At 42.3% G+C, this 20,430-nt stretch overlaps 1 pseudogene across 1 annotated transcript in view; it reads right to left on the reverse strand.

Annotated features, from left to right (window-relative positions):
* Positions 1-20,430, reverse strand: part of LOC132710887 (uncharacterized) — a 38,555-nt pseudogene that overhangs the window by 11,693 nt on the left and 6,432 nt on the right. The window contains exons 2-3 of the transcript XR_015731720.1: positions 13,282-13,400; positions 6,810-8,812 (exon numbers count right to left, since the gene is read on the reverse strand). The product of XR_015731720.1 is annotated as an uncharacterized LOC132710887 (transcript). The remainder of the gene's footprint in view (positions 1-6,809; positions 8,813-13,281; positions 13,401-20,430) is intronic.

Raw genomic sequence — 20,430 nt, forward strand, 5'->3', positions numbered from 1 at the left:
CTCTGGTGCCTGGTAGCGAGATGCTGGGCAGCTGCGCCAAGGGCAGCCCCAACAAGTGCAGCTTGGCTGGCCCAGCCATGGCCAGCACTCCCTGCCCGCGGTTGAGGTTGGCCCTCAGTGGGCCGGCCAGAGCCTTCACAGGCAGCAGCAGCAGCAACACCTGCAGCGCCTCAGTCATCGCTGCTGAGAGACCTGCACCCAGCTATGGGAATCTCCAGGCCTGCTGGGTGTTGTAGTTCTCTGCGACATCTGGCCCTGTGCCCCGTAGTGCAGCTGCTGCCCCGGTCCCACCAGAAGTGTGCATGCTGACTTCTGCCTGCCGCATATGGAGGATTCTCTGCTGCCGCCGCCCACACTACCAAAGAAGCCCTGGGGCGGGCGCTTGGTGTATGGTCAGTTCCAGGGTTACAGGGGGGCACAGGAGTTCGCAGGGATGTGGCTGCCTTGGGAGGGTTGGGGTGAGGGACCTGTGTGTGTGGGAGAGAGGGTTGGGTGGGGTGGAGTGAACATTGCTGCCGGCCCTGGATAACTCTCCGAGGTTGGATTGTAGATCTCTCTCTCTCTCTCTCTCTCTCTCTCTCTCACACACACACACACACACACACACTCACACCATTCTTTCTTTGCGATCACAGCACAGACACCCCTTCCAGGATTGCAAAGCTGAAGGCTCTGGATGGAGCATTTTGGAGATGTGTGTCTGTGCTGCGACCCCAAGTAAAGAATGATTGGCAGGAAAAGGGGGAGGAGGCCAGCAGCTGGGGAAGTGCTCTGGAGATCTGGGTCGCTCAGCTGATCAGCGGGCAGCAATTAAGGGGTTGAACCTCCATGAGGTGACCGGGGAAGGGAAGGGCTGCCTCCTGTGCTGGCCACCCACAAACCTTCACTGGGGCTTATTTTGGGGGGGGGGAGGGCGTATATTTAGGCCCACCCCAAAAATCAGGCTTGGTCTTATTTTCAGGACATATCGTATTTTCGGGGAAACACGGTACAATGGACATAAGTGTGATAAATGGCCGTAAGTCACTTTTTTCAGTGTTGTTACAAATTTGGTCACTAAATGAACTGTTGAAAGTTGAAGACTACCTCTAGTTCCCCCCATGCTCCAAGGACTTTGAAAAATATGTTTCAATACTTCTGAAATCACATGTGTAGAATGTCAGAACTCTGGAATGTAGTCCGTCCAGATCCAGTGATTTGAATTGATCTAGAGCTGACAGGTGTTCTCTTACCTTATTTTTGCATACAGGTAGTCCTCGAGTTATGAATGTAATGGAGCAGGGGTGGGTTCTATCTATCTTTACTACTGGTTCGCAACGGGCCACGCACGCTCTTCTGCGCATGTGCAGAAGCATTCTGATGATGGGGTCGGGGGGCGAACCCTCCCACCAGTTTTACTACCAGTTCTATAGAACCAGTGTGAACTGGGGATACCCCACAACTATAATGGAGCCTGGCAATTCCATTCTTTGTAACTCAAGGATTCGTGGGAGTGAATCTCGTCATTTGAAGGTGATCACTCCCTCCGTTTGCCCAACCATTTGCTAATCGAATGTAAGGCTTGTTAAGTGCACATGATGTATCTTGTGGTGGGGAAGGCCAAAGGGGACCTAGGGAGGAAAGAGGATACCCACTTCAAACCACCCAAGGCCTCCCCCAACCCACAGATCCTTTCTTGTCACCTAAAGGCTTGATAAGGCCTCCGGCACCAAGAAAGCAGCCCTGAGCTTCTTTCTTGTTGCCAAAGCGCTTGAGGATTGCGACCCTTTAGGCTTCAGCAGCCCATTCCAAAAAGTCTTTGCCGGTAGGCGTAGGGTTTCATAGGGACACGCCCACTCCTCCCAAGCTCTGCTGGTGCCAAGAAAACGTTTTGCATATTGCTGCCAAAGCCTACATGAACACAATCTCCCTGCAGACTTCGGCAACGAAACAGCAAATGGAGGGAAGGCCTGAAGGCCCGAAGCCTTCCATCCATTTGCAAATGTCTCAATTTGCAGAGAATAGAGGCCTAAAGGGCGAGATCACATGAGATCAGTAGCACAAGATCTCATGCTACTTATTTCACATGGTCTCGCAGTATTTGTGTAACTTCAAATGTTGGCTAAGGGAACACTCGTAACCCAGGTATTATCTGTATTTTAATTTGCATTCCTAACCTGTCATTTACTGTTATGTTTTTGGTAAGTTGAGTCATGTTTTCTTTTTCGGAAAAAACACGTACAAGTTTCTTCTTTGGACCTTCTTCCCACTTCTTATACTCCTGTGAATTAGGGGTCTTTATACTTCTTATACTCCTGTGAATTAGGGGGGTTCTTTGGACCGGAACAGTCTTGTAGGGGCAGTGAAGAAGGAAAGGGGCCTCAGATGACCAAGAGGAACAGGCAAGTTCCTCGAAAGGTTGGATGGGGTCACCCCCCATCGAACAAGCGGTGGGGGTGGCGGCCATTATGACCGCTTTGAAGCGGGGGCAACCGGAATAAGAATTGTGCAGGAGCGGTGTTTGGATAGAGTATTGGTACCGGGTGAGTGATTGGCCAACTCGCAGGTAAAAAGGAAATTAAAAAAAAAGTTTAAAAGGTGTCCCGGCGAGGAAATAGCGGCTATTTGGCACTTGGGAATTTTAATGAAGGGAGAAGAACAAGTTAAAACACTTTTATTTGAAAACTTTTTATTTGGATTTGAAATTGGATTTGGAGAAACTAAAATTGATATAAGAAAAAGAAACCCGAGGGAAAATACTTGTTAGAGGATTTGAAATAATTTTGACAGTTTTGAGAGTTTTGAATTCTGAAGGAAGAACAAAGAGGAAGTTAAAATAGCAACAAATTTACAACTGGATTTAAATCTGAATTTGAGAAAGCAAGAAAAGAAGAAGAAAATTGAAAGAAAATATTTGATATGTGGATTTAAAATACTTTTGCAAATTGGATACTTTGTGTCTCTGAAAATTGTGGATTGGAGAGAGACATCTACCGGTGGAAAGAAAGCACTACAATGAATAGCTTGAAAATTGGAAAAAATAACTATAGTGACCTTGCGCACTGCAAGAGTTGTGAGAAAAATTAAGGAGTATTTGTTTTTACTCAAATTGCTTGGCCTCGACTGCTAAAGGAGGTGGAAAACAAAAACCAGCTGGACATAAGTATATGGACTTAAATTTTAATTAAATACAAGCTAAAATATCAATATGTGTCAGGAATTAATTGAGATGGTTAAAAATATGTGTGAATCATTAAAGGTTAATAAAAAGTCAGAAATTTTGTTAGAACATACTCAACAGGACAGAGATCATAAATGAGAAGCAAGAAAATAATATTGTAGGCAAAGAAAGTGGAAGTAAAAAGCTAAATGATTACACTGGGATTAACGGTGGCAAAAAAGGAAGGGATAGGAGGAAATATTTGCTAAAAAAGAAGCAAGCAAAGGGAAGAGAAGGAAATGGGAACAGATTAGACAAAAATGTGGGGCGAACTATGCGAGTAATAGACCTAAAAGTAAGAGAAAGAATTCAGAAGAAAAGATATAATAATTATAAAAAGAAGGAAAAGAAGAAGACGAAGACAAGAGAATGGGAGAAAGGGAGAAAAACATTAAGAAGTGGAATACTGGAGGGATCAAAAGAAAATGTTTAAAAGGGGAAGAATAGCAGAAAGAAGGAAGGGAAATAAGGTATATAATAATAGAGTTAAGGGGGCTGTATTAATATTAGTAATTGTGAAGATAACAAATAAAGATGACGATATATATTGTGTATTGTAAAATGAACAGTGGATGAAATATGAAGTGATAATTTGGTCCATTTATGAAAATAATTGAAATTAAGAGATAAACTTGAAATGTAAAAAAGTGTGAAGTAAGGTTAAGAAATTAGGATGTGAAAGGCGGATGGTAATATTGTTTATATACTATGTATTAAGAAGAGATTAAGATAAAATAAAGTAGAGGAAAAGAAAACCATGGCAGAAATTGAAATATGCAAATTGTATTTGGAGAAACTAAAAAAGTAGATTGGAACAGATTATAAAATATATATAATTGTAAGTTGTAAAAGATGTGACCTGGTCAATACTCTGTGCATAAAATATGTATGTAACAGGAAATTTTTAATAAAACTTGTTCACAAAAAGAAAAGAAAAGAAAAGAAAAATGTCAAGGAAACAAGGCAGTGATTTAGGTTCAACACTCTTCATACGTTACATAAATGACATTTGTGATCATATTAAAAGCAACTGCGTTATCTTCACTGATGATGTTAAACTATTCAACACCACCGACAATCAAAAAAACCTTGACTATGTGTCAGATTGGTCTAACAAGTGGCAACTTCAAATCTCAACCAATAAATGCTCTGCCTTGCACATTGGCAAAAAACAAACAAACCATAAAATACAAATTAAATGGACATGGAAAAGAAAAATGTCAAGGAAACAATTGGTCCATTGTTGGGAGAAAGTGGCAAGAAGGTGACAAGCAACAGAGAGAAAGCAGTACTACTTAACTCCTTTTTTGCATCTGTCTTTACACAAAAGGAAAAAACAGTCCAACCTATCAAAAACAGATTAGGAACACAAGTTAAAGTAGGGGAAAAAATGGTAAGTGAACACCTGTCTACCCTAAACGAGTTCAAATACCAGGACCGGATGGATTATACCCCAAGGTTCTGAAGGAACAGGCAGACGAGATCTCAGAACCACTGAACTATATCTTTCAGAGATCCTGGAGCACAGGATTTTCCAGCCAGAGGACTGGAAAAGAGATGATGTAGTTCCCATCTTCAAAAAAGGAAAAAAAATAGATCCAGAAAACTATCAGCCTGACCTCAATACCAGGGAAGATTCTGGAAAAGATAATCAAGCAATGAATCAGTGAACACCTAGAAGCAAACAAAGTATTAACCAAAAGCCAACATGGGTTTGTCAAAAACAGATCATGCCAGACTAATCTTATTGCATTCTTTGACAAAGTGACAAAATTAGTGGACCAGAGGAATACTGTCGATATAATTTACTTGGATTTCAGTAAGGCATTTGATAAAGTAGACCATAACCTACTACTAGATAAAGTAGAAAAATGTGGGTTAGACAGCATCAGCACCAGATGGATTCGTAACTGGCTGACCAACCGCATTCAACGTGTAGTCCTCAATGGAACTGCATCTACATAGAGGGAAGTATGCAGTGGAGTACCCCAAGGCTCTGTTTTAGGCCCAGTACTCTTCAACATCTTCATCAGTGACAAGGGGATAGATGGGGAACTCATCAAATTTGCAGATGACACCAAGCTGGTAGGAATAGCCAACCTCCAGAAGGAGTCTAGTGGTCCACTTCAATAAACTCAGTTTTGCAGCAATTCTTCTCAGCCCCAAGGAGCCTACAATCAATAAGTCTCAGTCTCTCTCTTTCTCTTTTTTCCTCCTTCCCTCCCTCTCTCTCCGTCTCTCTCTCTCTCTCCCTCCCTCCACTATTTGATTCCCTCTGGAGAAATTAAGATTTCAAGTACAACTAAAGTCTGGGACACTGCAACCATCATAATTATGGGTGTTTTGTCAAGCATCTGAATTTTGAACATATGACCATGGGGATGCTGCAATGGTCGTGTGAAAAACAGTCAAGCGAATCACCGTGTTCTCTTCAGTGCAATGTACCATGAGTGGGACTTGCAACTTCCTGTCAATTTTGTTTATGGGAACCTAATTCCATGACTGTGGGACACCGCAACGATCGTAATTGCCAGCCAGTCCCACCCCCAAATAACTGTGATGGGCACAACTTTGAGGAACTACTTTTTCAGCACCAGTGTAATTTTGAAGGCTGAGTAGTAAGCGGTAAGCAAGGACTGTCTATAAAACTGAATATCCCAAATGGTGCAAAGAGCTATTATTTAAAAAAAAATCCTAGGTTAAGCCCAGTTCTTCCAGGATAATAAATGGATGGTGCACCACTAGGAAACCCTGTGTTTGTTTGCTAGGTAAAAAAAAAAAATCACAGAAGACAGTAATGGCATAAGAGTTCCATATTGTTTCCAACAAAAGGTGTCCATAAAATCACAAGAAGTCACCCCTACTATGAAGGAGAGCCAGTTTTAAAGCAAGTACCACAAATGGAATAAAATCTGGGGAGAAAAGGAATATGTAGCAACTGACATGTTTCAATTGAATTGCTTCTTTTGGCTTTTGAACATGAAGGTCACCTGCAGGGCAGAACAGCCTTTATATCTGAAATTTTACACTGCTTTTCTCACTGCCCTAAATTCCCCCAATATATTTGCTATTCATATGGTTTCTTCCACTTGCGTGCCTCATTCTTGACACAATCTGAACAGACATGCTTGGTGCACTGAATTCCTGGAACTGTTAGGGAAAGATAAACTTTGAACCCCCTCTGTGTCTCTTCTCATCTTGTTTTCTCCTTATATGAGGAGCCACAATCTATAGTCTCAGGGCTCCAATCCCCAAGAGATGCTGGCTGGAGAATTCTGAGGCTGAAAATCTTGGGGGACCCCAGGGAGAAAAAGGCTGGGATTCCTGGAACATAGCATTTCTATCATCCACTATCACAAAAATGCAAAGAACATTCCCAAAAAGATTTTTACATAATAGCCAAATTTCTACAAAAATAAATATCCAGCAACTTCTTATGCTGAAAGCAAGATAGCCATTATCAAAGTAATATGTTCCATTTTTTCTTTCCTCTGCTGCATCCAATACCATTGCATATTTGCCTACAAAAAATCAGGCAAATTCTATTTAATTTAATCAATTTAAATAGTCAATATCTCAGATGGATTTACAATGGAACACTAGAAATGACATTCAAATGGTTTCTCTCCTGTGTGAATCCTCTGGTGGCCGATGAGGTTGGAATGGTGACGGAAACTTTTCCCACAGTCAGGACATTCAAAGGGTTTTTCTCCTGTGTGAATCCTCTGGTGTTTCACAAGGTCGGAATTCCGACTGAATGTTTTCCCACAAACAGGACATTCAAAGGGTTTTTCTCCTGTGTGAATCCTCTGGTGTTGAACCAGTCTGGAATTGTGACTGAAACTTTTACCACAATCAGGACACTCATAGGGTTTATCTCCTGTGTGAGTCCTCTGGTGGCCAATGAGGTGGGAATTCTGACGGAAACTTTTCCCACAGTCAGGACACTCATAGGGTTTATCTCCTGTGTGAGTCCTCTGGTGGCCAATCAGGTGGGAATTTTGACGGAAACTTTTCCCACAGTCAGGACATTCAAAGGGTTTTTCTCCTGTGTGAATACTCTGGTGTTTCACCAGGCTGGAATTCTGACTGAAACTTTTCCCACAATCAGGACACTCAAAGGGTTTATCTCCTGTATGAGTCCTCTGGTGTTGAACCAGGGTGGAATTCGTACTGAAACTTTTCCCACAATCAGAACATTCAAAGGGTTTTTCTCCTGTGTGAATCCTCTGATGTTTCATGAGGTCGGAATTCTGACTGAAAGTTTTGCCACAAACAAGACACTCAAAGGGTTTTTCTCCTGTGTGAATACTCCGGTGTTTCACCAGGCTGGAATTGTGACTGAAACTTTTACCACAATCAGGACACTTAAAGGGTTTCTCTCCTGTGTGAGTCCTCTGGTGGCCGATGAGGTTGGAATGCTGACGGAAACTTTTCCCACAGTCAGGACATTCAAAGGGTTTTTCTCCTCTGTGAATCTTCTGGTGCTGAACCAGGTTGGAATTCTGTCTGAAACTTTTCCCACAGTCAGGACATTCAAAGGGTTTCTCTCCTGTGTGAATCCTCTGGTGGTTCACGAGGTCGGAATTCTGACTGAAAGTTTTCCCACAAACAGGACATTCAAAGGGTTTTTCTCCTGTGTGAATCCTCTGGTGCTGAACCAGGTTGGAATTCTGTCTGAAACTTTTCCCACAGTCAGGACATTCAAAGGGTTTCTCTCCTGTGTGAATCCTCTGGTGCTTCACGAGGTCGGAATTCTGACTGAAAGTTTTCCCACAAACAGGACATTCAAAGGGTTTTTCTCCTGTGTGAATCCTCTGGTGTTGAACCAGGCTGGAATTCTTACTGAAACTTTTACCACAATCAGGACACTCATAGGGTTTATCTCCCGTGTGAGTCCTCTGGTGGCCAATGAGGTGGGAATTCTGACGGAAACTTTTCCCACAGTCAGGACATTCAAACAGTTTCTCCTTGGTGTGAGTCCATGTCGCCATGCTTGCTAAAGCATTTACTGCATTGGGAGCATTTGTAGGGCTTCTCTCCTGTGCGGGTCCTTCCAAGAACCACAATGGAGGTGTTCTGATCAGAGGTTTTGCCACATTTAGAGTATTGTATGGCGTTTCTCCAGTCAGGATCCTCTCTGGCGTAATCAGCTATGATTTGCAAGTTGGATCCTTCCCACAACAGGCACATCTATGGAGCTTTTCCACAACTCATATTCCTTTGGAGGGCAAAAATATGGATGATTCCTTGTTTAGCGGTGCTTTTATTCAAGCTGTTTTCTTCCTCCCAGAGTGGGCCTGCAACTCTGTCTGCTCTACGTGGTTTTCCAATTGACCTTTTCCTCCCCAGTAACTTCCAGATATTTCCCTCTTTTGCCCAATGGAAAAATAATCTGCCTTGACTTTTCATGTAATGTATGCTTGAATTTCACACTCTGCTTTTCCCAGCTAGAAATCTCTTCCTGATTTTCTCTCGTTTCCCTAGGTAGAAAAGAATTGTGTGACTCTGAAGGAAATGGAAAATATTTTGATTTCTGGACTGACTTGCTTTGGTGTTCAATGTTGCTTGTTATCCTCAGTTGTCCAGAGTGCTCATTTCCATCTTCTTTGTCTATAAGATTCAAATAAAAATGTATCTTTAATTGTGCACGAAATGGCTGCAGAAAATGAGAAAAAAAGAAAAAGGGTTACATTACAATGAAAAAGCAAACATGCCACAATATTCAAAGAAGCTCTTACATTAATCATGACACATGGAAGACTACCCAGATCCAAGTTTGAATATCCATTCAATGATGAAATTCCCTTGTTGACTGGGCCAATCACAAATTCTTAGCAGTGCAAATGGTTGTTTTCACATACAGTCAAGTAAAAAAGAAAGTACATCCTCTTTAATTTCTATGATTTTACTTAATTGGTTAATTGTTCTCACGATTAGGAAATTTCTCACTGCTTCCATTGTATAAAGAGGTGAAGTAGCAGCTGAGTACTGCTAATAAAGTGCCTGTCACATTCCGGCCGTCAGCAAGGAATTTAGACAGAGCCAAACATGATTAACTGACAAACTTTATCCCACAAGCTACAACAAGCAGCACAAAGTGACGAACAGGGAATAGGCAAAGTCAGTGCTAACGTGGTTAATCCCTCCACCGTTTATATAGTGTCAGCTCCACCCCCACAGCTACATCCAGGACCCGCCCCTATAACTCCGCACCCCTTATGTGGCGTTCTGTGATGACACAGCCCAGCGCGCAGGCCATACATGCTGCGGGCATCACATGCAGGCCTCGCCTCTCATCCAGCCTTGGTAGGCTTCGCGCGGCCCTGGATGAAGCAGGGTAGTGCATCAACACCGGTAGGTACTTTTCAAGCAATGGAGGCCTTGTGCCGCTGAGCTAGTGGCTCCCGGCGCGTCGTGTGGGTATAGCCATGCCTCCCAGCTGGCAGCTCCCGGCACGGTTTTGTAAGCCAGGCCCCCATGAATGTCCGGCCAATCTGGCGGATCTCGATATGGGGTGTGGCCAAGGTCTCTGTGCGACTGGCAGCCCCGGTGACCGGAGAGCTGACATTGCCCTTGATCAATTGCTCCTAAGTTGCATTAACAGAGGGATACAATCAAGATCAAGTGAGGTACTAATACCATTCTATAAAGCCTTAGTAAAACCGCACCTACAGTACTGCATCCAGTTTTGGTCACCACACTATAAAACAGATGTTGAGACTCTAGAAAAAGTGCAGAGGAGAGCAACCAGGATGCTTAGGGGACTGGAGACTAAAACATGTGAAGAACGGTTACAGGAACTGGGCATGGCTAGTCTAGTGAAGAGAAGGACCAGGAGAGATATAATAGCAGTCTTCCAATATTTGCGGGGCTGCTACAGAGAGGAGGGGGTCAAGCTATTTTCCAAAGCACCAAGGAGAGATTCAACCTAGAAATAAGGAGGGACTTTCTAACAGTGAAAACAATCAACCAATGGAACAGCTTGCCTTCAGACATTGTGGCAGCTTCATCACTTGAGACTTTCAAGAAAAGTTTGGACATCTATTTGTCAGAAATGGTGTGGGGTCTCCTGCTTGAGTGGCGGGGGGGTTTGGATTAGATGACCTATAAAGTCCCTTCCAACTCTCTTAATCTTTTAAAAAGATTATTCATAAGTGGGAAACATTCAAGACAGTTGCCAATCTTCCCAGGACTCGACATCCAAGAAAATTCACCCCAAGGCCAGACCATGCAATGGCCATGGAAATTACTAAAAAAAAAAAAGAACTATATCTCAGACTCTACAGGCTTCATTTAGCATTTTAAATGTTAAGATTCATGACAGTGCAATTAGGAAAAGACTGGATAAATATGGTTTGTTTGGATGGGTTGTGAGGAGAAACCCTCTTCTCTCTAAAAAGGTCATAGCAGCACGGCTGAGGTTTGCAAAGTTGCATCTGAACAAATCACATGACTTCTGGAACACTGTCCTTTGCACAGACCAGACCAAAGTGGAGTTGGTTGGCCGTAATATAATGACACGTTTGACGAAAATCAAACACAGCATATCAGCACAAGTATCTCATACTATCATGCACGGTGGTGGAGGGGTGATGATTTGGGCTTGTTTTGCAGCCACAGGACCTGGACACTTTGCACTCTTTGAGGTGACCATGAACTCATCTATATACCAAAGTATTCTAGAGTCAAAAGTGAGGCCATCTGTCCAATAGCTAAAGCTTGGCTGACATAGGAGAATGGTCGCAAAACACATCAGCAAATCTACAACACAATTCAAGCTGTTGGTTATTAGCTTTAAAGCCCTACATGGCTGAGGGCCAGGCTATCTTCGAGACAGCCTTCTACCGCATAGCTCCCAGCGACCGGTAAGATCCCACAGAATTGGTCTCTGGATCCCGTCAGCTAAACAATGCCGGCTGGCAGGCCTGTTGGGGAGGGCCTTCTCTGTGGCTGCCCCAGCTCTCTGGAACCAGTTACCTCCTAAGGTCCGGACCATCCCCACCCTATTAGCCTTCTGAAAAGCGGTGAAGACTTGGCTTTTCTGGCAGGTCTGGGGCCGTTGATCTCGCTGTTGCGATCTGGCGAGATCCGGCCATGAATGGTATGTTAGAAAATTTTTTAGTTTAAGTTGTAGAGGTCAATAAGATCTTGGAATGTCCCAGCAGCTACAATTAAGCCAGATTTCTTTTATCAAGAAAAACTTTGTTTGTTTATTTAAAACCAATAAACTATTTACATTTTAAATCACAGAACATTGTCTCTTGGTCTTTATTTATTTCTTAGGTAAATGTGCCTAGAGCATATTCCCTTCTTCTCTCTCTCCTCTTTTTTCTCCCGAGTGTGTGACTAAAGGGCGTCATATTTATAGAGTGGCTAAGCCACTCCCCCTTCAGTCCCTTAGAGAAAATGGAGGGAAAGTATAAACACAAAACCATCCTTCCAGTATAGACAGTGTAGTTCAGTGGCATTATTTTAGATTATTATCTGACAATTCCCCTTCTGAAAGTGAACTATACTATCAGCCAAAGTCAAAAATACATATGCATACAATTAGAATGACAAACATAACTTCTTACACAAATCTAGATGCTGATTCTTAGCCAAGGGCTTTGTAAGTATGTCAGCAGTTTGTTCCTCTGTTTTTATATAAATGACAGATACAAAATTTATTTGACCATTTGGCGTACGTTTTGGTATCTAATATCAACGTGTCTCGATCTATGGCCAACAGCTGTAGACTTTGAAATATGGATTGCAGCAACATTATCCTCCATAATATTTATTGGCTGCAAGGGGCGTGTCCACAAACTAGTGATGAGTGAGTCAAACCATATTAACTCATTTGTGGCTGTAGATAAGCAGGCATACTCAGAGTCTGCAGTCGAGCAAGATATGAACTTCTGTCTGCTAATTTGCCAATGAATTGGGCTGTCATTAAAATAAATTGCAAAACCAGATGTACTTTTTCTAGATTTAGGGTAGCTTGCCCAGTTTGAGTCAGCAAAGCATTTCAGTTGAGCTGATTTCCCTTTGCTAGGTTCTAAAAGGAGAACTGCATCAGCTGTTCCCTTTAAATATCTTAAGACCTTTTTTACACCTTTCCAGTGATATTGTTTTTGCTTTTGAGAATGCCTGGATAAAAGATTTATAGCTAAGGAGATATCCAGCCTGCTCCATTTGCTAATAAATAGGAGTGATCCTATTACAGATCTATAAAAGGTTGTATCTTCATAGATTTCACTATCATCATGTGCATGGGCGAGATAATTAGTTTGCATAGGGGTACTTGTTATACTTGCGTTTTCCATATGGCACCTTTCAATTAATTCAATTATTTTTTCTTTTTGTGAAAGGCTAAACCCCTTCTCAGTTTGAGTTATTTGGACACCCAAGTATCTATCTACTTGACCTAGGGATTTTAAAGTAAATTTTCTCCCTATAATTTCTGCAAATTTATCACATGTGGCTTTGTTTGGCCCTATGTAAAGGAAGTCATCCACGTAGACTAATATTTTTTCCAAAATATTGTGTGCCCTTTTTGTAAGCAGGCATTGGTCAGCTGGCGAGGTGGTGAAACCTATTGACCTCAGTAATTTGGTGAAGTGTTCATACCACATAAGGCCTGATTGTAGGAGACCATATAGGCTCTTTTGTAGTTTCCAAGTTGAGCCCTCTTGTCAGCCTCAGCTTTGCCTGCTTCAGCTGCCATAAGAAACGGGGGGGGGGACCAGTTAAGGGGGCGAAGGGGGGGAAGATTGCAGGAGGTGTCTTACCAATGCAGGAGGTGTCTTTCCAAGAAACGAAACTGAATCTCCAAAGGGGCCGGCTGACCAACTGCCCTACATTCCTGATGGATGACGTTGCCAGGCATGATGCCACCTGACCTTTGGGAGACCTTTGGATTGGATGATGGTCAATGGACACGGGGGGGGGGGAGAAGCTTACTAGATGCTATTTCGCACGTTTTGCTCACTTCCAGCTTTACCTGGGTTGCGATCATTTCATATTCAGTAAAAGTACTAATCTCTTTTAAAATATTGAGTTTGGGTTTTCTTTCCTGGATATTGAAGGAAGCATACCTGACATTAAGCTGGAAGTCACATCCAGTCATCCTGGACAAAAACCGTGGGGACTGTAAATCCAAATTATGTCAGATCGAGAGAGTGACGGAGAGCAGGGGGGAGCCAGAAGAGACAGCCTGTGGAGGAGAGGAAGATTTTGAGGAAGAAACATCCCAGGCTTCGGCAGTTCAAAGGAGAGATGCAGCTGGCCAGAGAACCCCAGCCTTGCAGGCCCCCCCTCGCAGACGTAAAAAGCCAAAAATCCCCCCCCCCTTCCTGGGAAGTATGATGGAAATCCAAAAACCTTGGGATTTTTCCTGACCCAAGTGTGGAACCACATGCAGGATTGGGGGGAGGACTACGTATCAGATGCTGCCAGAGTGAGAAGTGTCACGAACGCCTTAGAGGGAGTAGCCGCTGAGTGGATGGTGGTTCTCCACAATAACAACTCCCTCTTGCTGAGAAATTACAACCAGTTCATGGGGCCCCTTAGGAGGCGTTTTGAAGACCATTTAGCTGAATGAAAGGCAAGACTCAGGATGAAGAGCATCCAGCAGGGCCGGAGACCGGTGGCAGAGTATATCCAAGAGTTTCGTGAACTGGCACCCTATATGACAGGCTGGTCAGAAATGGCTCTTTTGGAGAGTTTCAAAGATGGATTGAATGAAGAGATATATCGAGACTGTAGAAGCATGGAGGTCCCCAAAGATTTGCAGAGATGGTACATAGTAGCTGAGGATGTGGAGATCAAACTGAGATGGAGCGAACCCCGAGGAGGGCGTATGGGGGACCAGTCATCCTCTTTCCACCGTAAGGGGGCACCAAAGATGGCTGGGGGGAAGGCCGAATTCAAACCCAAGTCAAAGCCCTTCACCTGTTTCAAATGTGGGAAAGAAGGACACCGGGCTGCCGAATGCTTCTCCAAGCCACTGCCAAAAGCTGCCGGGCCCGGGTCGAAGAAAGGCGACAAAATACCCGCCAAAACCCACGGCACCGCCCTGAAAGGAGAAGACATTGAGTTCGCTCCCCGAAACCAGGGTGAGTTGGGAACTCCGACCAACGATGACGACAGCAAGACGGACGCCGGCTCCGACACCGACGATCGGGTGAGTCACACGGAAGAACCCTTGCTCATCCCCGTAGAAGTAAGGGTGCCATCCACAGGGGCCCATGCGCAAATGTTAGCCCTATTGGACTCGGGGTGCACTAGGTGCATAATTAGCCCCAAGGTGGTGGAGGAAATGGGACTTGATGGATTGGATTGAACAATTAAAGAGCACATGGGCAGTAACTCGGAAGGCATTAGATGAGGCACACCGGGCCCATAAGGCGCAAGCTGATAAGAAAAGGTCCCCAGCTCACATTTATAAAGTGGGTGATAAAGTCTATTTGTCTACTAAATACTTACAGACTACCCAGAAGTCAAAAAAGCTGGGCCCTAAGTATGTGGGACCATTTCGTGTGATTAGACTGATTAATCCAGTAACAGTTGAATTGGAATTGCCAAAAACGTTGAGATGTATACATCCTGTATTTCATGTTAGTTTATTAAAACCTGAACACTCGTCTCCCCTAAGGGCTGACCAAAGCACCCCTCCAGTTCCCATTCTCATAGAGGGGGAGCAACATTTTGAAGTTAAGGAAATCTTGGACTCTAGGAAACACCATGGTAAAGTCCAATATCTGATAGCCTGGAAACATTTCCCTTTGTCTCAGGCTGAATGGGTGAATAAACGGGATGTCCGAGCTCCCAAGACAGTACAGCAATTCTATACCAAATACCCAGATAAACCATAATTATTGTATATATTCTGTTTCTCTCTCTTTTCCTTCCTCTTATCTAGAAATAATGTCTCTTCTGCAAGAGGGGCCGAATGTCAGCCTCAGCTTTGCCTGCTTCAGCTGCCATAAGAAACGGGGGGGGAGGGACCAGTTAAGGGGGCGAAGGGGGGGAAGATTGCAGGAGGTGTTTTTACCAATGCAGGAGGTGTCTTACCAATGCAGGAGGTGTCTTTCCAAGAAACGAAACTGAATCTCCAAAGGGGCCAGCTGACCAACTGCCCTACATTCCTGATGGATGACATTGCCAGGCGTGATGCCACCTGACCTTTGGGAGACCTTTGGATTGGATGATGGTCAATGGACACGGGCGGGGGGGAGAAGCTTACTAGATGCTATTTCGCGCATTTTGCTCACTTCCAGCTTTACCTGGGTTGCGATCATTTCATATTCAGTAAAAGTACTAATCTCTTTTAAAATATTGAGTTTGGGTTTTCTTTCCTGGATATTGAAGGAAGCATACCTGACACCTCTTTTCCTTCAAAACCGGGTGGCTCCTTGAGGTAAATGTCCTCTTTCAGATCAGCATGCAGATATGCTGTTTTGACGTCGAATTGAAAAACTTTTTCACCTAAGGCCGCTGCGGTTGTTAAGGCAGCTTTTATTGTTTCGGCTCTGACGGTCGGTGAATAAGTGTCCAGGTAATCATCTGGGTACCTTTGGGCATACCCTTTGGCCACTAACTGGGCCTTGTATAACAATTTGTTACCTGGCATGGGTTTGGCTCTAAAAACCCATCTTGTCCCGATAGCGCTTTTGCCTTTGGGAACCTTGGCAGATGTATATACTTGCATTTGTTTAAGGCTATTCATTTCACAAAGCATGGCTTCTTTCCATCTTGCTTGCTCTTCTTCGAGTTGAAGAACATCTTTGTAGTTCTTAGGCACCGTGGTCACAGAGTTGATAGAAGCGATAACCCCTTCATACTTCTGTGGAGGGATCCCCTTGTTTACTCTTTTGGACCGTCTTACTTGGTGCCTTTCACCTTCTTCTTGTGATGACGTGTCAGCATTGTAACCCCTCTCGAATTTTAGAGGTCTTTTGCCTCGGGCACTTGGGGAAGTTGAAGATCTTTTCTTTGTGTAGTGACGTCGAGGTGAAGATGGGACACTGGATGGAGGCGATTCTTCAGATAGTGCTTCTGGTTCAGGTGAAGTGTCAGATGAGTTTCTTTCATTGCGTTGCACTCGTAGTGATGGTTGCTGTTGCTGTTCACCATCGTTTGTAGGCGTGATAGGCAGAATGTTTTCTTCATCTTTGAAGTAGACACTGGTGTCATTGCAATGAATTCTCCCCCAGCTTTCATCTTGTTGGAAGTTGGCTGACCTGGAGATAACAACTTTATTTCCTTCATCTAAAAACTTATATGCTTTTGTGCCAGGGGCATACCATTTTCTTTGAGTTTGGTCCCTCTTTTCTTTTTAGTTGTTTAGGGATATTCACCCAGGCATGTGTACCGAAAATTCGTAGATGGGATAATTTGGGTTTTCGCCCATACATGTAATATGGGGTTTGGTCGAGAGTTTTTGACCATGTTCTATTAATTATATAATTAGCGCAGAGGACGGCTTCTCCCCAGAAGGCTCTGCTTAACTTAGCGTCCACTATTAAACAGTTTATTATAGTTTGCAACAAACTGTTACGTCATTCAATGATGACATTTTGAAAGGTGGAGTAAGGTGCCGTTTTGTGGTGTTTTATGCCCTTGCTTTCAATCCAATTTTGAAACTTGGTGGACATGAATTCCGCACCACCGTCGGTCTGCAATTCAGCAATGTTTACTTTATGTTGAGTTTTGACTAAATTATAGAAGCTTTTAAATTTCTCGAAGGCTTCGGCTTTGTCTCTAATTGTATAAATGTAGCCGTAGCGAGTATGATCATCTACAATCATTAGGAAGAAATGCTTCCTGCCTAAAGAGGCTGAAAAAGGGCCAACTATGTCCATATAGACCCGCTGAAACATGTTGTTGGCACGGCGTTTCGCAATTTTGGCCTATTTGCTTCCTTACTTTTAGCTTCTTTGCAGATAGCACAGTCTAGGTGTGCTTTACATTTTCTAAGGTCTAAACCCTCAGTAAATAGTGGCATCTTGTCAATTACCTGGAAACTGAAGTGCCCTAGCTTTCTGTGTAAGATATGAACGCACTTACTATGAAGTGATTTTCCCTTAGAGGGCACTTTGTCACTGACCTTTTTGTTACCTTGAGATGTTTGAGATTCAATATCATTTTGGGTAGTCATTTCATCTATCTGCGCTCTGGCTTCCTTCTGCCTGTTGCTCCACTGCTCTAGAACCTTGGGCTTAACAAGTGGGATTAGGTATGGCAAATCATTAAACAGTTTTAAACTAGCAACAATAACATTTTGTTTTGTCACATAACCACCAGTTTCCTTGAGTTTAATATTAATACCATTTCCCCTGCATAACTTTGTGCTACTCAGCAAGTTATTGGTTATCTTTGATACAAACAGTACTCCCTCAATATCGCCAATCCCTTCAATATAAACTGTTCCCACTCCTTCAACAAGTACATTAGCACCTGTGGCAACTTTTACATTAGATAATGTTATCTAATGTAAAAGTTATTAGATATGTGAGGGAGTTTTGAATCTTGTAGTAAGTTAGCATATTTTAGCTTATGCTTGTTTAATGTTATACCCTGTTTTTGCTCTGGGAAGTCGGGAGGGTGTGGGGAGGGGGGGGTTGAAGGTTGTGCGGGGATAAAATTGTTGTCTAATTTTTAATAAAACTAAAAGATAGAAAAATGTATTAATAGAGAAGTAAGAAATGTGGGGAAATGTCATAATAAAGGAAATGATAATACTAAGATATGATAAATACTGGAGGAGTAAAAAGAAGACACAAAATATGTATTCAGAAGATACACTAAATGATTGATTATGTATTGTTTGTTTGCTTGTTTATAAAATAAAAAAAACTTTTTAAATAAAAAAAACATATCTCTTGAATTTTGGAGGTCAGATAGCCTCATTGTTATGAGGAGATTAGTGAGGGATTCATTTAAGTCATTTTCCTCAGTTAAAGCCTTTACGATACTGTATTTGGACTTTGCTGCTTCTTTGGGGTCAGGAGTTGCTTCAAGCAGAAGATCATAAGGGTCTTCTTCTGCTGTTACTTTGCCAATATTTTCCTCATAGTGAGAGGAAAAGTCAATTAGGGGCCTTTCAGGACTTGTGGCTACTGACCTGTATCCTGCAATTCACCCACTGGCTCCTCTTTCAGCATATTCTTTAGCGTCTTCATCAGAGCTGTCAAAATCAGCTGTTCTGCTGGTCGCGTTTGTTTCGTGGTTTTCTTGATGCTGGCTAGCCATCTGAATCCTCTGGGCTCTGGTTAATACTGGGGATTCACGGGTCCAAGTAATTTTCTTTTTAGTGACCCCTTTTATTTTAGATGACATATGTGAGCTTGCTAAAGATCATTAGACCACAACCATCCTCTTGCTACCAATTTGTTAGAAAAGTTTTAGTTTAGGTTGTAGAGGTCAATAAGATCTTGGAATGTCTCAGCAGCTACAATTAAGCCAGATTTCTTTTATCAAGAAAAACTTTGTTTATTTAAAACCAATAAATTATTTACATTTTAAATCACAGAACATTGTCACTTGGTCTTTATTTCTTAGGTAAATGTGCCTAGAGCATATTCCCTTCTTCTCTCTCTCCTCTTATTTTCCTCAAGTGTGTGACTAAAGGGGGTCATATTTATAGAGTGGCTAAGCCACTCCCTCTTCAGTTCCTTAGACAAAATGGAGGGAAAGTATAAACACAAAACCATCCTTCCAGTATAGACAGTGTAGTTCAGTGGCATTATTTTAGATTATTATCTGACATGGTGTGAATGTGTTTTAATGTTTTTAATTTTTAAATGTTTTTATAATGATTTTTTAAATGTATTGTAAACCGCCCTGAGTCTTCGGAGAAGGGCGGCATATAAATTGAATAAATAAATAAACAGAATGGCTGCAAAAGAAAAGAATGAAGGTGTTGCAATGGCAGTCAAAGTCCAGACCTCAACCCGATTGATGGAACTTCAAGAGAGTTGTGCATAAAAAAACACCCACAAACCTCAATGAACTTGTTAAGGATATTGGTGTTGTGTTACCAACCAGCAGAGTAAATGCACAAGGAAACGTTGCTGAGAGCAATGAATAAGAGTTATGCAAACTGGTTTATCAAAAGCTTACTTTATAGTAGAAAAACAGTCTCATAGTCTTTAAACAAATTCCAAGTCTTTGCCAGTAAATCAGTCCAGTAGTTACAGAATCTTCTTACCCAACAAACAGTAGTTGGTTAGAATAACAAACTCACTCTGGTTCACAAACCACGATGGTTGCAGATCCATCAAACGATGATTACAGATAACAACTCCTCTCAATGGTAGCATATCATCACAGCTTCATCATCATAGCAGACTGAATACGTTACAGTACCTTGCTTAAATACTCTCATAACCAGTCATTATGTAATTACAGCATGACTCAGCATTAAAGTCACATAATACATTTACAGCTTAAAGCTACAGTACACTTATATTGCCTGGACAACATAGTTAGGCTCAAACCATATCCTAACATTCTCCCCTTTGGACAGGTCAATATATACAGTTTAGATTCTTAATCCATAGCTTTCACAACACGTTCTATGTTCTATAGCACCTTGCACTTTGGTAAAATTATCAGCTATATTGTCTTCCGACATACAATATTCCAACTTAACCATGTTGCTTTGGATACACTGATGAACATTCAGATACCTAATGTCAGTATACTTCTAGTTTTAACTGCTAAATTTGTTGCCATTTTAATAGCAGCTTGGTTGTCCTCATGTATTACAATTGGATAATCCATCTTTAAACCAATATCCATCATTTGTTGTTTGTAATAAATTAAATCAGTACAAACTAGTGACAAACATGAGAACTCCGCCTCCATAGTCGAAAGACTAATATGTTTTTGACGAATTGACTTCCAGTCAATCAAACAATTGTCTAACATGATAGCTATACCCGATGTGGACTTTCTGGTGGTCACATCAGTAGCAAAACTGGCATCAGCATATGCACTTAATACTAAATCATTGTTAGGTTCCAGATACAATGCATCGTCATTTTCAGATATCTTAATATACGCTTTGCGGCCTGCCAATGCCTATCAGTTGGCTCTGCATTATATCTTGCTAATTGGTTTACTCCAAATGAAATATCAGGTCTTGACCAATTGCTTATATAAGATAGACTACCTATAAGAGACTGGTAGATCTCCTTACTAAATTTAGGACTTTGGATTTCTCCTTGTTGAAAATCCTG

This window comes from Pantherophis guttatus, chromosome 2, assembly GCF_059756535.1.
Source record: "Pantherophis guttatus breed Tessera chromosome 2, ASM5975653v1, whole genome shotgun sequence".
Classification (NCBI taxonomy): Eukaryota; Metazoa; Chordata; class Lepidosauria; order Squamata; family Colubridae; genus Pantherophis; species Pantherophis guttatus.